Raw genomic sequence first — 18,521 nt, forward strand, 5'->3', positions numbered from 1 at the left:
AAAGTTATCTTACATAAATATAAAGACTCACAATGCAAGCTTCTGGAAAAAAAGGCAAGCTAAAATTACTACACCTCATAAAAACATCTTGTTGAATTCTATTCCCAATGTGCTTTGCTACTTCAACAGTCCACTGGGTGATAGCACTGTGATGTCCTATTTGTGCAACTGGGATTTTCCTTTCAGCCCTTTTAAAAAAATAATCTACTTTCAGAGTCACATACAAAGAAAATATTGAAATAAAATTTGAGAAAATCTTTTCAGAAAGCCAGAAGAAAATGAGAAGAAAAGATATCCGGTAGGTTTCGGGGAGGGGTAGAATCTTAGCCATTGAATTTGGACAAACTTGATCAAGATAACCTGGGATTCACATAATTACAAAACTTATTTACTAATCATTCTGGTTTCTCTTATAAACTGAATTTTTTTCAAGACAGGAGAATAGAAAGAATACATTCACAAACAAAGAGTAGCACAGGTTTGCTCCCTCAGGAAAAAAATTACTACTTTAAAATCAAACTATTTACTTCTTGTCCTGGTTTAAAAACAAAAGTAATAACAATATGCTGTAAGTACCGTACAGGTAAGAGCTTGTGAAATTTACTGGCAATTGTATCATATAACTATCCCATGCTAGCATTTACAAAAACATTAGCAGAAGCTAATAAAGGTAAAGGTAAAGGGACCCCTGACCATTAGGTCCAGTCGTGACCGACTCTGGGGTTGCGCGCTCATCTTGCATTATTGGCCGAGGGAGCCGGCGTATAGCTTCCAGGTCATGTGGCCAGCATGACAAAGCCGCTTCTGGCAAACCAGAGCAGCACATGGAATCGCCGTTTACCTTCCCGCTGTAGCGATTCCTATTTATCTACTTGCATTTTGACGTGCTTTCAAACTGCTAGGTTGGCAGGAGCTGGGACCAAGCAACGGGAGCTCACCCCGTCACAGGGATTCGAACCGCCGACCTTCTGATCAGCAAGCCCTAGGCTCAGTGGTTTAACCACAGTGCCACCTGGGTACCAAGCAGAAGCTAATATTCACCAATAAAATATACCTTTCCTTTTTAAGTATCACCTTCATTTTTTTTTATAGCTAACACTACCATAAGAATAAGATATCTGGTGCTTGCTATTATCATTCCAGAACAAGCAAACTGTGACTCATAATTGCAGTGAAGCCAGCTGTTCTTAAGTAAAAGAAGTCAAGGCTAACCTATAAAAGATAGCACTAGGCAACTACAATAAAAATCACCAATCTCTAGTAGAAAAACAAAAGGCCATAGCTGCCAAGTTTTCCCTTTTCTCACGAGGAAGCCTATTCAGCATAAGGGAAAATCCCTTAAAAAAGGGATAACTTGGCAGCTATGCAAAAGGCAGCAAGGCAATTTAAATTTGAGCAAAGTAATGCAATAATCATCATCAAACTGTAGCCAGATGCACGGTGCAGTTCTATAGCTGAAGCTTAGCACACCTGTCCCTATAACAGACGACCACCTGGGTACCATGCATAAACCTCTTTTGGAGGTTGTGAGGTACTGAGTAATAGGCTAGGGCTTCAGAGACATGTATCTGCGTGGTCATTGAACATTGGCCTTTAAAAATTAGCCTCAATTACAAACTAGCATTACAGCTTCATTGTGAAAATATAAGTTGTAGAGCACTTTACAGAGTACTGGTTATATGGGTAAGCCACTCATTCAAAAGGAGAGGATTATACTGTCTCCATACCATGCTAGCCAGAAATGCTCTTTGGTCTTGTAGGATGAGCTGTCTTAATTGTGGATAAAAAAAACTGCACTACAATACCTGAATATATAGCAATATTTTATAGCAGGGGTGTCCAACTTTCCAGAGACTGATCTACTCCCACTATAAATAAACTGGCAGTGATCTACCTATTGGATTGACCAGATCTGTTGAGCTTTTTTGAGGGAGGCTTCACCAAAGTTGTTGAACTTACTTTTAGGGGGAGAGAAGATAGTTGTTGAAGGGGGGTTGGGTTTTTTTTGGGGGGGCGATCGACCAGGAAAAGCCTGTGATCAACCAGTAGATCGCAACCAACCAGTTGGACAGGCCTACTTTATAGTGATAGCTCTATATCTCTATATATCTATATATCTTAACGGCATGTGGGTGTGTTTCCACTTTTCACCGAAACCACTTGACCGATAGTGTTCAAATTTGCACACAACGTCCCATGCTACCGTGAGATTAATCTTATAAAGTTTGCTAAGACAGATGTCACACCTACGCCACGTAAAACCCCCAAAACCCTGTGTTCCAGAACTCACAAATCACCCGCAAGTGCATGCTGGGAGCACAGGAGAGATTGCAACACAGCACCCTCTAGTGACGGCTACACTGGTACTACACCTAGGAAACCTACCCTCTCCACAGGTTCGGCTTTCCAGACTAGGCCCCTTTCCAGACTAGGCCAAGTGGAGGTAGGGCCTTGCCAGGGGGGGTGAGGGGGCGGAATAGGGAGCAGAGATAGGAAACATGTTGGGGGGGAGACACAGGGATGAAACTTGCCCTCTCCACAGTATCTCCGTTCGCCTTTGCAGACTAGGCCGCTTTCCAGACTAGGCCGAGTGGAGGTAGGGGCCGAATAGGCCATGGGTCAGGACAGGGTGGGCCCAATCACAGGGATGAACCGGGGTGGGGGGGGAGGGACAGGGATAGGTAATGGGTCCGGGACAGGGTGGGGAGAGACACAGGGATGCACCTATATAAACATAACACAAAAAAACAGGGGGACTCTGAAGGTGAGGGGAGTCTCAAGTGGGACTCTGAGGCTCCATTTAACAAACTGAGCCACCACAACGCGTAGCAGCGCCAGCTAGTAGACATATAAAAATGACTTCAAATATAACAATAAAAGCCAGACCTGAACTAGGAAAATGAACCAGTGTGCTACAATGCATGACAAACCAATCCAGACAGCAGGAGGCCTAGCCAAGTACAGAACATTCCATTTGGAGAGAACCTCTGACATGTTCAAAAATGCTGAAGCAGATGGTGAGCAGTCTTTAACACTAGTATCCCAGCTTAGTCAACCACCAATGTTTGCTAAAATTAAGTTATATAAGAACTCCAGGGGCTGAACTAAAAAGTGAAATGTATGCAGTGTTACTTAAGGTTTCATGTACATAAATAGGAGCTACTTATTTAATCATGAAGGCAAGGTTGACTATTCTTTCTTTGGAAAGGAACCCTCCATATACAAAAAAAACCAAACAACAACCTCCTTTTATGGCAGTACCAAGCCTTCTGTACTGAGAAAAACCCAAAGGATTTCCTGTTCTGTTAACACGATGCTCCTAAGCAATGGAGAGTTAACCACACATCAGAGCCACAACTGGTTTTAGTTTAATACAATGACCTGAAAACACATTTGAATATTTATGTGCATAGCACCTATGTCAGCTAGAAAAGTGAAGCCAGACTAGCAGTCTTAGACACATAACCATGAACATCAAGGAGGAGGAACAATATGAAAAAGAAGCATCTAGTCTGGAAACAAGTAACTGGAAAAGAAGAGCAAATTTAGGAGGCAGGTGGTACATGGACTTCCAGCGAGCTAGGTAAAAGTAAAGAACAGATGGGGAGGGAGTGTTGAAATGAAAAGCAAAGGAGGACTGATTAGTTTTCAAGAGAGCACTTTTAAAAAACAAAACAAAAAAAAGCATAATGCCTCTCTCATGTTACACTTCTATTTCTGCCATAGGGATCTTTTGCAATTCTAAACAGAATGGAAGCTGCATGTAATACAAAGAAGAAACAAAGCAAGTAAAGTGATACATTTTATTGGGGCTATTTTTATTGGAAAGACTGTAGAAGCTTGCAAACTTTATATGCTGTAAGCCGCCCAGAGTGGCTGGGGAAACCCAGACGGATGGGTGGAGTGGTGGTGGCAATAAATAATAATAATAATAATAATAATAATAATAATAATAATAATAATGTAGAAAATATTAGTATCCTGCATCTTTGATTATCATATTTGTATCTTGCCCTGCCTCCAAGAAGTTCAAAAGGTTATCCCATTTTAACCTCACAATCCTGCTAAACAATTTAGACAGAAATATGGCCTGAAGCAACCTACAGTGATCCATGTTGAAGAATTTTAATCCTCATTTCCCAGTTCAGGTTCAATACTCCAGTCACTATACTACAGCAGTTAGAGGATTGGACTGGGACCTGAAAGACCTGAGAGGGTTTAAATTCCCATTCAGCCATGAAGCTTACCTTGACCCAGACACTACCTCTCAGCCTAGCATACCTCACAAGATTGTTGTGATAAAATGGGAAGATGGAGAACTATGTATGACCCTTTTGAAAGAAAGGCGGGATAGCAGTGTAATAAATAAATATTTTAGTTGGGTACTTAGTGTCTAAAATACTAATTCAGATGTCTATTCCAGAATTTAAGAAAGAGAAAGCAAGCAATATGCATTTTATGTTGAACTCAAGTATAATCAAAAAATGAAAAAAACCTAACACTTCTGAAAATTATCTTTATAACTGATACTCAATCATTCAGTGAAATGTACATGAAAGCCTTCATACTAGAGCAGTGGTGTCCAAACTTTTTTCAAATAGGGCCAGATTTGATGAAGTGAAGGGCTGTGAAGGCCGACCAAAGGGCCAACCAAAGTTGTTGGCCTTTTTTGGATTGAAGTTGTTGTTGAGCTTTTTTTAGGGTTGAAGTTGTTGAGCAGGATTGATGTTGTCGAGGTTTTATTAGGATTTTACCCCAGGAAATAAACTGCCACAAGGGCCAGATTAAACCGACCAGCAGGCCGATTAGCCCCCCCCCCAAAGGACTTTGGACATGCCTGTACTAGAGGTTCTGTTTGGCAAAAACGCTGTCCCATCTGAAAATTCTACCTTATTCCTTTTAAAGAACAAATTGTTGCAGAACAATGTTGATCTTTTTTAAAAAATGCCACAAGAAGTTTATTTTCATTTACATTAGTACAGGCTTCCTCAACCTCAGCCCTCCAGATGTTTTTGAGACTACAATTCCCATCATCCCTGACCACTGGTCCTGCTAGCTAGGGATCATGGGAGTTGTAGGCCAAAAACATCTCGAGGGCCGAGGTTGAGGAAGCCTGCATTAGTGTGTGCACCCAACAATCACAGTGTATTTCATCCACTGAATTAATACCAAGCACTTATATGTATTATTTTCCACCCTGGTCTGCTCACACTGATATATTTCAATTCTTAATTCTGAGTCTTTGCATTGCTGACATCCAAGCAGCACCCTGAAAAAAAACTGAACTTCAATTGAAAAGGAAAACTGCAGCTATAGCACAAAGTATCTTAGAGGCCAGGTTTTGGTTTCAAACAGGCTGACAGCTTTTCTTGTACAGGCACAATCCTTTATATACTATTAGCATTAAATGATTAGGGAATCCTAAGTAAATAGGCTCATGCTACTGAAAAATTAATGCGCCAGCAATATGAAACCCTTGTGCCAATCCCTACTTCTAGTATAACAAAAGCTAACAGAAAGTGAGATGTCACCAACACCACAGTTGAAGGGATATTGGACTATTCCAGCCACATTTGCAGCATATAAATGTGCTGGATTTATAGTACAGTGGTGCCTCGCTTAACGAATGCCCTGCTTAACAAAAGTTCCGCTTAACGAAAGGATTTTTCGAGCGGAGGTTGCCTCGCTAGACAAATTCATTTTACGAAAAATTCGTCTTGCGAATCGCGGTTTCCCATAGGAATGCATTGAAATTCAATTAATGCATTCCTATGGGCAAAAAAAAATTTCAAAAAAAAAATCAATGCATTCCTATAGGATTCGCTAGACGAATTTTTCGTTATAAGAAAAGACCCGTGGAACGAATTCAATTCGTCTAGCAAGGCACCACTGTACACTGTAAATAGGGCTTTACCTCCATTTTTGTCTGGAAACCTAAAACAAACCTATACAGTACTGTACAGTGGTACCCCGGGTTAAGAACTTTGCTTCAGGATGAGAACAGAAATCACACGACGGCGGTGCTGCAGCAGCGGGAAGCCCCATTAGCTAAAGTGGTACCTCAGGTTAAGAACAATTTCAGGTTAAGAACGGACCTCCAGAACGAATTAAGTTCTTAACCCGAGGTACCACTGTATATGAAATTACATGTAATTTTCTTTTATTAGAAACAAGTTCTTGTCAGATGTAAACAGTGTTTTGTGGTTGTTTTAGCAAAATTCTAACCAAAATCAGGTCCCTCAAGATGACTCATTTCAGCCTGCTGACCAACTGAATAGTCAGTTACTCTAATGCAGGAGTTGTATTCAGCTAAAAAGAACTACTGGCAGCTTTAAAAAAAATCCTGAGTGCGGTACCCTGGATAGGAGGGAGGGTTTACAGAACAGATGGGCATGCTGTCATTGAGAAGCATGTCATTAAATGTAGGGGTGGCAAACCTGATGCCCTCTAGACATTGTTGCACTATAACTCTATAACTATAAAAGGTTGTCTACTAATATAGGGGGGGAAATAGAAATCTTTTAAAAATCAAAACAAACAAAAAATCACCAGCTGACATCAAGGATAAGGTTATTTGATTAATCTCAATATAAACAAATAAATATAAACAGTCCAAACAAGTATCTAAAATAAACAAAACATGTAGAAAGGGCAACAAGATCTTCAACAACAAAAAAAACAACCTAGGTGATGAAAGTAAAGGTAAAGGGACCCCTGACCATTAGGTCCAGTTGTGGACGACTCTGGGTTGCATGCTCATCTTGCTCTATAGGCCGAGGGAGCCAGCATTTGTCTGCAGACAGCTTCCAGGTCATGTGGCCAGCATGACTAAGCCGCTTCTGGCGAACCAGAGTAGCGCACAGAAGCGCCTAGATGATAAGACGGTGGGTATTTGTCTTTCAAACTTTGCAGAGTATATATCTGTCACAGTGGCCGGAGCGGGCTACTTCAGAGTAACGACTCTACACAGCTCTGCATTTTATTCTTTTATTGGTGCTGCGTATTTACAGTGCTGAAGTCATTGCTATATACACGGAGCTAGGTGTTCAGTCGGGTTCAGAACCTCCGAATGGCTTTTGGCGCGTCTTTCTCCAACACAAAAGCTTTGGCAGACCCATCCTCTTTCCCCTCCTCTTTCTGCGTAATTCCGGAGTTGGGGGGATGGGTCTCCCCCCCTTATTTGCCCCTTCCTGTCCCACCTGGTACCCTGGCTCCTCTACCTTGCCTGAGCCTCGGACACGACTTCCTGCTTCCCCACTGGAATCGGAACTCTCTCTGCTTTCCCCTGTGCTCGGGGATGGGCTTGAACTCAGGAGGGGAGGGACTTCGCGATATCCCCTGTCCCTCACAATATCTTACAGAGCCCACCTTTGTTGTTCATTTTTAGTCTCCCTTCCACAGAAATATAATCCTACCATCCCTGACAATTAACCACAGATTCTGGGGGTGATAAGAATTGTAGTTCATAAAACATCTGCCGCTTAGCCACCCCCAATTTAAACTAAAATTATTCAATTATTTGGTTTGTCTAAGATACTACAGGTAACTTCTCTATCTGATAATTAAGACATTTTTCATTAAATTACTAGAAGGCAGGCTGCACCACAATGTGTCAATCCCAAAAAGAAGATTGAATACATGTATGGAAAGTAATATTTGTTTAATACAATTCTAGCTTGCTCAAAAAAAAAATCCTGAAAAATGGAACTTGCTTCCCCCACCCTCCATCCAGCTTCTGCACACTGGATTATCTTTGGTCAAGCTCAAAAGGCTGCCTCTGAACTTTATGGGTAAGCATACTTACATTTATTTATGATGATATATGCATGTAAAGAGAAAACTGAAAGAAGCTAAGTACCTAAAGAGTATCAGTCCTGATTTAAGGAGCTCAGAGAATGTTTTTGACAATATATGTATTGTCTACCTCTTTCAGTTCTTCAGATCCCTACAAGCCTATAAGTCAAATACTTAGAAGCTAGCAGTTATTCACCTAAAGCCAGCTAGTAAAAATTAACTTTTGCTTGGTGTATCTCTGCTGAGCTGACCCTGACAATGCAATACAAATTAAGATAGCATCTAATCTACCTCAGTGGTACATAAGGTATCACTTTAGCAAATGATATATTTAGACCAATAAGAGATATATCACTTTACAACAGCCACTTGTTTTGGTTTTACATGGGTATCCTTGGCTCACAATACTGGAGGCCAATATATTAATGCCCCTGCCAAATGAGGAGGGGTAAGCAGTTGTTTTTGGTAAAGCATTTTCAATGGAGGTGTCCTGGTTGTGGCATGCCCTCAACTGGTGCCTGTTTTGAGTGTTTTCTAAGCACCAGGTAAATAACCTTTTTATTTTGGTAGGCTTTTATTTTATAAAGCTTTTTAGCAGTGCCCAAAGTCTAAAAAGGACTCAGACAAACAAACATGTCAGAGCCCTTTTTAAACCTTGGGCACTACTGTTGTTTTACATTATCTTTGATTCTATGTTTATGCAGTATTTGTGTATTTTATGGTTTAAAAACTGTACATTGACCTAAAATCCTATTGCTAATGAGCAGTATAAAATGCTATAAATAAATAATAATCTTATTTCTTTACACAAAAAAGCTGCAATAACGCATTTACATTTGGCTTGTTTTAACTATCAGTTAAAGTGGAGGTGGGGAACCTGTGGCCCTCCAGTTGTTGTCAGACTCCCATCTCCATTGGAGGGTTTTTGGGGGGGGGCAAAAGTTGTTTTGCTTTTGGGGGGGTGCCCCAAAGCTGCTGCGCTTTTGGGGGGGAGAGAACAGAAATAAATGGCAAATAATACCTTTGCTGGAACTAACACGCAGCACCGACATAGTCTGCCAAAGCGCCAAAAACCCCAGCACAGAACAGGTTAAAAAATGAACGCTATTACACCCAATCATCGTCTGCCAAAGCGCCAGAAAAACAACACAGAAAGGGTTAAAAAACCAATCTCTGACTACCAGCAACAACAACAACAAAAAGGGATCCGGGTTTTAACAGCGGAGACAAGCTGTAGCGTGAGGAGGAGTGGGAGAACAAAAGGGGAGGGGAAACAACAACAACAGCGCGAATGGGCCATGGGGCGTGTGCCAGCAACGAGGGCTCTGCGTGTCACGTTTGACACGTGTGTCATAGGTTCGCCATCACTGCTGTATACGGTCAAATAAGCACACCAGAAACGGCTTCCAATCAGCCACATTCAAATGGGGGGGGGGAATCCAGAGTATTCCCAGTGAATGCATGTGGAAATACTTGGATACACAGAAGATACTTGCTGGATCCTACCAATCTGTTCAGACTATTTTTCAGCAAGAAAAATAACATGATTTTGGAAGTCTACACAATAACATGAAGCACATGACAATCAAGAAGAGACCTATTCCTGCAATAATTTTCTTTAAAATTTCTGCTATTCCAATCCTAAAAACCATCCTCTTGCCTTTTAATATAAAAAATGGAAACAAAACAGATGCTCGAAATTAAAAGACAAACACAACTTGTTTTAGTTTGTTATTACCATACACACCTAAGGTACATAATATATTTGTTATTTCCTAAAAACTATGCAATACACTTTGAAAAATTCCTTAGCAATTAGCTGAGGTGGAACTTGCAAATGGCAAATCTTACCATTGAGCATAACCTACAAGGAGATTTTCGAGTCCAGGTTCACATGATTTAGGCAGGACTGAACTGCTTTTTTCTATACATAGCTTTCTTTTATTGTGTACATTTACAGTTCTGGAGAATTACACAAGCTGTCCTTTGCTCATCTTAGATCATGTCTAAGGCTACAAGAAAATGTTGAATTAGAACAGACTGTGCTCCATCAGCAAGCAATGTAAGGCCCACAAACCACATGCTGAGATATTTGTGCAGCCCACAGCTTCATGAAAAATCCTTGAAATCTTTGCTTTAAAAAAAAAGTTTCCAGCTTACATGACTAAGCAGACAGACTTGATTACATGAAGGCAGTTTTTAATTAACAGATTTCTGCAATATTTGTGCTATTTTTCAATATCTTATTCTCTGAGCCTATAAAATATCCTCAAGAACTAAATCAATTTTGAGTACCAAAGGTATTACGTTACTAGGGCTCTTGGTCTTTCTTAGGCTAGCTGAAAGGCTGAAAACCATCTACAGCAGGAGTCAGCAAACTTTTTCAACAGTTTGTCCCTCTGTTGTTCCACTGTCCCTCAGACCTTGTGGGGGGCCTGACTAATTTATTTATTTATTTATTTATTTATAACCTGCCGATCTGGCCGGGTCTCCCCCGCCACTCTGGGCGGCTTCCAACACACATCAAAATACATTAAAATATCACAGACTAAAAACTTCCCTAAATACCTTTAGGTATTTTCTAAATGTCAGGTAGTTGTTTATCTCTCTGACCTCTGATGGGAGGGTGTTCCACAGGGCGGGCACCACTACCGAGAAGGCCCTCTGCCTGGTTCCCTGTAGCTTTGCTTCTCGCAGTGAGGGAACTGCCAGAAGGCCATCAGCGCTGGATCTCAGTGTTCAAGCTGAACAATGGGGGTGGAGACACTCCTTCAGGACCGAAGCTGTTTAGGGCTTTAAAGGTCAGCACCAACACTTTGAATTGTGCTCAGAAACGTACTGGGAGCCAATGCAGATCTCTCAGGACCGGTGTTATGTGGTCCCAGCGGCCGCTCCCAGTCACCAGTCTAGCTGCCGCATTCTGGGTTAATTGCAGTTTCCAGGTCACCTTCAAAGGTAGCCCCATGTAGAGCGCATTGCAGTAGTCCAAGCGGGAGATAACCAGAGCATGCACTACTCTGGTGAGACAGTCTGCGGGCAGGTAGGGTCTCAGCCTGTGTACCAGATGGAGCTGGTAGACAGCCGCCCTGGACACAGAATTAACCTGCACCTCCATGGACAGCTGTGAATCCAAAATGACTCCCAGGCTGTGCACCTGGTCCCTCAGGGGCACACTTATCCCATTCAGAACCAGGGAGTCTCCCACACCCGCCCACCCCGTCCCCCCCAAAACAGTACTTCAGTCTTGTCAGGATTCAACCTCAATCTGTTAGCTGCCATCCATCATCCAACCGCCTCCAGACACTAACACAGGACATTCACCGCCCTCACTGGTTCTGATTTAAAAGAGAGGTAGAGCTGGGTGTCATCCGGGCCCCAAACCCCGGAAAAGCTGGCTAAAATGTATAAAAATAGATTCCCCATATGTTGGAGATGCGAGAAAGAAAATTGAACTTACAGGCATATGTGGTGGTCCTGCACAGAGGTTGGTGTATTTTGGAATAACATATATGAAGAATTAAAGAAATTACTAAAATGTACATTCAAGAAAAGACCATAGACATTTTTATTAAGTATAATGCCAAAGGAAATAGGAAGATCTGAGAAAATATTGCTCATGTATAGAACAGTTGCAGGCAGAATACTGATAGCGAGAAATTGGAAAAACAAACCAATACCCAATATAATGGAATGGCAGTCTTTAATGGTAGAATACATGCAACTGGCAAAAACAACAGGTAGAATAAGAAGTCAGATGAAACAAGTAGTCAATAAGGAATGGGGAGCCTTTAAAGAATATTTGAAAAACAATAATATAAAAGAAACTCTATTGGCAGAAGTAGACTGTACCTTGTAAAATAAATTGTTAAAGATAGGACTAAAGGATGGAAATATGTAACGTATATATAAACTGTGCGAAAACATTAAGAAAAAAGATAAAATACAGCAAGTTTAATTGGAAGTTTTTTTCTTTTAGATTTTGATAAACAGTATAATTTAGAAAATTATAGAATAATGTGTTTTTTATGTTTTTATGTTTGTCTTTAGATTTGTGTTATTATGAGGCGAATTTTATGTTGGTAGGTGTGTAATATGTATATATGTATATATGTATATATGTAGTGTGTCTGTCATATAAATTTAAAACAATAAATATATTCTATAAAAAAAAGAGCTGGGTGTCATCCGCATACTGATGAACACCCAGCCCAAACCCCCAGATGATCTCTCCTAGCGGCTTCATATAGATATTAAAAAGCATGGGAGAGAGGACGGAACCCTGAGGCACCTCACAGGTGAGAGCCCAGGGGTCTGAACACTCATCCCCCACCACCACTTTCTGAACACAGCCCAGGAGGAAGGAGCGGAACCACTGCATGACAGTGTCCCCAGCTCCCAGCCCCTCTAGACGGTCCAGAAGGATGTTATGGTCAATGGTGTCAAAGGCCGCTAAGAGATCCAGCAGAACTAGGAAACAGCTCTCACCTTTGTCCCTAGCCCGCCGAAGATCATCAACTATATTTTGGGAGGGGGGAATGAATGAATTCCTATGTCCCACAAATAACCCAGAGATGCATTTTAAATAAAAGGGCACATTCTACTCATGTAAAAACACGCCGATTCCTGGACCACCTGAGGGCCGGATTTAGAAGGCGACTGGGCCAAATCCGGTCCCTGGGCCTTAGTTTGCCTACCCATGATCTACAGGCCTCACCCATTACTAATGGTCTAGCATCTACCATATCAATGAAAACAACAACAACAACAACAACAACAACAACAACATATGCAGATTCACAATATGAAGCAACCCACATTCTGCAAAGTGGCCCATCATGCAGAACAATTTGCCTGCCTGTATTTTGTGCTTTGATTTAGTACTGTGGGCCATGATTTGCCCTTCTGTACTAGCAAGCAAAGACAAGATCTGTTCTGTCACTCTAAAAGAACATGCAGTTTTCAGTTTGATTTATTTTGCATAAGAACTCCATTGCTCAAAAAAAAAAAACCTCAATGACCCTAAAGTTAAATATATTCCAAGTTTGACAGGGATTTTTTAAACAAAAAACTAAGGAAAGTTATATGAACACAAGAATGAATTTCCCTCTATCAGCAATACCTAAACCGCCAACATGGTAACACATTCTCCACGTAAGAACAAAAGGTAGTGCTTTCAAGGATGAAACTATGATCAAATAGGTAAAGCAATTGTTAATTTACCATGAGTACTTTTTAAATTATCGTTTTTAAAGGTATATTATAAAACAAATGAATGCAAAATCTTTCCTGTATTTCACAACATTAACATCTTCCAACAGAGCTCCATGACACAGGAAGAAAATACTACTAATCAAGATATTTGATATCATGAATATAATATAGAAGATTTCAAACCCTATCATCAAAAGATGCTGTGAAGATTCCAACAGCCAGTTTAGGCACCCAACTCTTGTAACAAAAGAAACTGTTCATAAAATATCCAATATTTACATTCTGAAAGATGCTCAAAATGCTGCAATCATGTTATAATTTTATGAGGTACATCTCCAAACGGGGTTCCATCGCTGAAAAACTGCAGCATGACTAACACAGCTCCATTATAAAAGGCAATGTAACCTAGCACTTGTTAGCAGCCAGTGCAACACTGGACTGAGTTTCCATGACAACCAGGAGGAAAATATATAAAAGCAAACTACAGTTAAGCGAAAATTACACTTCATGACAATAAATGCAAAATGCAGGAACATTTGCAGTACAGCTATTGATGAAATGCCCCAATGTGCAATGTCAGTGAAAAATAATAATTAACTACAATAATTGGCAAGACATATTTACCACAGTTGTTTGCCTTCATTTGTAACAATGAATTTGTAACAAAAATAAAGATACACCTGCAATACACCAAGTTGTTGTTGCTTTTTTTTTAAAAAAAAATGGCAATTTAAAATTTGGCATTTGAAGACTGGTGGATAGGTTTGTAATTTGCTTCCTAGGAGAACATTTGGCTTTGAATTGTTTAAGATACTTAGAATTCTGGAATTATCTGGAACAAGACATTGTTTTCATTGTTTAAGGACTTGCACTTTGACTGTCTCCTCCTTACAGGGTAGTTAGTGCCTGTTTAAGTACTCAAGAATTCCACAAAGAAAAAATAATAACAGTAGACCAGGTATGTCAATTACCCTGACAGGTAAGACAGGCAGAAACCTATAGCAAAGTTATTTATTCAAACTACCCGTATATTCCTGTGTATAAGACGACTGGGCGTATAAGACGACCCCCAACTTTTCCAGTTAAAATATAGAATTTGGGATATACTCGCCGTAAAAGAAATATGACCTGGCGTATAAGACGACCCCCGACTTTTGAGAAGATTTTCCTGGGTTAAAAAGTAGTCTTATACGCACGAATATACAGTACTCAACCATTTTGCTGAGATCAGAAACAGGTAAATGGGAGCATAACAGTTTCTAATTATTTGTTTATATTTACCCTGCTCTTAAATTTCATAATTCTCCCAAAGCAATTTACAAAAAAATAATTGAACCAAATAAAATATACACTCATAAAAATATTTTCAAAAAGAACTAAATTCTCATTAAAACAGAGTAAAACCAGAAGTAATCACCACTCCAAATACCCAGGGTCAGTCAGCAATCTAGTTTCAGTACCCTTAAGATTGCAAACATGATCCTTAAGTGAAAAGCATAATCCTATCCAGAACAGGCTGAACACCAGCTTTCTGGTCAGAAAACACCCATCAACAAACAGTACCTCCACATTATCTGGATTAAGCTTCATTTTATTAGCCCTATTCCAGCTGATTAATCATTGGTTCAGAACTTCCACAACTAAAATGGACATGTAATTTGTAGAATCTTAACTAGCTGGGATTTTTCCAGCTACGTATATCTAGCTAAAGTTGTTTTTTTTTCTTGTATGTTACCATAAATAGCTGATAGAAAGATTTAAGGGGGGGGACCCAAAACCATAGCTTGTTCTGTATTCCACATGAAACTGTCAATATTCAAACATTCAGTCTTTTACTTTATGCATTACAGATTTCACTCTCACATTGCTAACTACAAATAGTTCAACCATTTTGAGGAGCATTGTGAGGAGAGGGAATACAGTGATACCTCGGGTTAAGTACGCCTCAGGTTGTGTACTTTCAGGTTAAGTATGTGGCGGACCCGGAAGTGTTTACTTCCGGGTTTCGCCACGCGCACATGCACAGAAGTGTTCTGCGCGCTCTATCAGCGCTTCACACACACGCGCTATTGCCGCTCGGGTTAAGTACTTTTCAGGATGCGAATGGCACCCCGGAACCAATTAAGTACTTAACCCGAGGTACCACTGTATTAAGACACTTCATGTCCTGGAAACTAACAGTGCCTTGAATCTACAAGGTTCCTGAAACTTATTCCCCTGCCCTGCCCACCATCACTGTACATAAGTCACCAGAACTGTAACCCTTTATTATACTGGAAAAGCTACATAGGGCTTGACAAATGTGCCCTATAAAGCTGTTCACTGGATAGCACCAGAAGCATATTATTTTCCATGAAGCTTAATGTTTAAACATATTTACTTCAATATACCGGTACTTGACTGGGGAGCAGAGATTAGATAGGTACCTTCAGTATCTAAATATATGAAGCACAATTTGATGCAAATAATTGAATGAGAAAATATAAGGTGTTTAGAGGAGTTCTGTAGTATAGTACATTCTTAAAAGAACAGCTTACATCATACAATGCGTGTTACAGATTTGCTCCACCAGCTTTCTCCCAAGTACTAGTCTCCAGAGCCCTCATCTCGCTTCAGGCAGTGGGATCCGACGTTTGTCTACAGACAGCTTTCCAGGTCATGTGGCTAGCATGACGAAACCGCTTGTGGCACAACGGGACACCAAGAGGAGTGCCAGAGCACAAGGAAACGCCATTTACATTCCCGCTGCAGCAGCATCTATTTTTCTACTCACGTTGGTATGGTTTCGAACTGCTAGGATGGCAGGAGCTGGGACAGAGCAACGGGAGCTCACACCATCACGCGGATTCAAAACATCAACCTTCCAGTCAGCAAGCTCATTAACTGCCCAATGTAACATAGTGAGCACAACTGATACACAATGATGTGTACACATGCTTCCAACATTGTTAAAACTGCCATCCCAGAGCAATAGTCAACAGCAGGGGTAGGCAACCTAAGGCCCATGGGCCACAAGCGACCCACGAGCCACTCCCGAACCGAGCCGCCCACCCGGCCAGTCCCCGCACGCTGCACTAAACCAGTGTGGCACGGGGGCTTGCTTCCACAACGCCAGAAATCTCATCTGCGCAGACGTAGACAACGGAAATCACAGGCGCTTGCTCACACGCACACACAATCTGGCCCATGGAGAGATCTCTGCTGGAGTGAACTAGCCCTGGTGAGGTAAACCTTGCCAAGCCCTGGTCAACAAATTATGTGTAACTTTGTGCGATTTTTGGTTCCAGCTTGACAAGAGTGAAGTTAAAAGTTTATATGTTTAAAGCTACACCCTGCTTTTCTTTGCAGAGCAAATAAAAAGTCATACTAAACCAGGTTGGTAAGGAGATATGGCAACAGAATACTAGATACGCCAACAGGTTGCTAGACTGACTACTCTACACAAAAATACTCTTAAGCATCTGATCATGTGATGAGCAGCTCTGTTGTCCAAGTGGTCAGAGGCCACGGTTGGCCTTGTGCCAGTGTCAAGGTGACACCCAGTCACCATACTCATTATTAGTCTCAAAACAGTACAGAGTGTCATAAGGAGACCGATGCAGAGAGAGGGCAGATCAAGAAGATGAAAGGTATGTGAAGTCTAAGTTGTCCTTTTGTACATTAATAGAAAGGCCCTGTAGGAGAAACTTTGCCTGGGAAGTGATCCAGACCCCTGCCACCCAGAGACAGAGGGCTAAGGCAATTATAGTAGATCAATAGAATCAGCTACCCAATACTATATACAGATATAGGACATTTGTACTATGCCACAGCAGAAACCCAAGCAGAACAAAATATTTAAATTGCACAACCATATTTACAGACCACTGTTGCCTGCCTTAAAAGTATGTTTTAGGACTACAGCAGATACTCAGATGTCTAATAACTCCAGAGTGGGGAGAAACTCAGGCTGAATAAATAGCAGTTGTGACACAGTGGGAAGGACATTTTTTCAGTTGAAATCCCATAATGATTCATGTATCAAATTCCAAAATAAGCAATCACCAATCTATCAAAAATAGCTGTTCTGAAATTAATGCTCTGTCTTAACTAAAAAATAAATACAAGAAAAGAGAGCTAAATGCATGTACATATATTGGTCTTATCTTTTAAATCATTGGATTATATATTATTAGGGCTTTGGCACACAAAAACAAAGCTCAAATGTCAGCAAATAGCATCAGTGCACTGCAGTGGCCACCCATAAAATCTTGCTTTAACGTTTGTATTGTGTCATCACCTCTTTCTAGGTGCTTTGGAGGTGAAACTGGAAGCCTTGGAATATGAAGGAGCCTTCAAATTAAAAACAGAAGCACAAATGCTCCAGGAATTCCTCTGGGATTGAGGAAGGAGGACAACAGGCAATAGCATACAATCACCTGGCCTCCACCAAATGTACATCTAACTGCTGGCATTGTCTGAAATTTGGGATCATTTGCTTATTTCTAGCAAGCACTACTTGTTTCAGAAAGCAAAAAAAAAGTTTACAACTGGAATAATAGTTATACTTAACCACAGTGATACCACTGATTTAATCTCAATTGCATTCCTGCCTTCCTCCAAGAAGCTTAAGGTGCAGTATATTATGTCAGTGCATTTGATCCTTACAACAATCCTGTTAATTAGTTTACCAGTGTTAGAAACTCAGAAATATAATCTAATACCAAATGGCATCTTAAACCTAGGTTACAGTCGCCACAATTGAATGCCACTCAATGAAATTTGTTGCTGTTGTTTTCATTTCTATACCACTTTATATTTTAAAGAACAAATCAAAGTGGTTTACAACACATTAAAACATCAAAGAAAACAATTCAAAGAAAATATTTCAGATTCTTCTCTAAATTACATTTTGTTTTCACCAGAAAGCAACCTGGCATTTTGTGGCTGCAGTTGGACCAGTGCCAATTGCAAAACATGGATGGCACCTGGCTGATTTCTAACACTGGATTAAACTGAGAGAGGACTGGCCCCAGTTACTTCAAGGCTGAACAGGGATTTGAACTCAGGTCTCTCAAATTCATCCAGCGCTCTGCAGCATGTTAGCTCCCCATGGTGAACAATTCCCATGTCAAGTTTGTACAGACAGTAAAGTAGCAATTCATGGAGTATGTAGTTCTCTATGTCTCAGTCAGGGCAGGCACCATGGGAAGGCTGCTTCCAATTACATTTCCTTTATAAGTCTAACATACAACAATCCTTAGGTAAAATCCTATAGCAAACTCAAGGCAGTCGGTTCCCAGAAACATTTTTAAAACATGCACTGCACTCAATATTGATGGATGGACACATGATCACTCTAAGTTGACAGCTCAGTAAAGGATCCTATATACACTGAAAGAAACTAAATTTCAACCCATCTGGCATGATTTTGGGAACTATATGTAGAATTAAAATACAATTCATGGTACCGCTCATCACACATAAAACCGGTATTGAAATAGTAAGTCACTTAAAATATATACAGTGCGGGGGGG

General features: G+C 40.6%; 1 protein-coding gene across 6 annotated transcripts in view; it reads right to left on the reverse strand.

Annotated features, from left to right (window-relative positions):
* ANKRD11 (ankyrin repeat domain containing 11) overlaps positions 1–18,521 on the reverse strand; it is a 224,623-nt gene that overhangs the window by 197,699 nt on the left and 8,403 nt on the right. Inside the window, exon 1 of one of the 6 annotated variants that reach the window (XM_035116921.2) lies at positions 75–10,987. The exons of the other annotated variants lie outside the window; for them this stretch is intronic. The gene's annotated coding sequence lies outside the window, so the exon portion shown is untranslated. Of the gene's footprint in view, positions 1–74; positions 10,988–18,521 lie in introns of those variants that run through there. 6 annotated transcript variants of the gene reach the window in all.

This window comes from Zootoca vivipara, chromosome 6, assembly GCF_963506605.1.
Source record: "Zootoca vivipara chromosome 6, rZooViv1.1, whole genome shotgun sequence".
Lineage (NCBI taxonomy): Eukaryota > Metazoa > Chordata > Lepidosauria > Squamata > Lacertidae > Zootoca > Zootoca vivipara.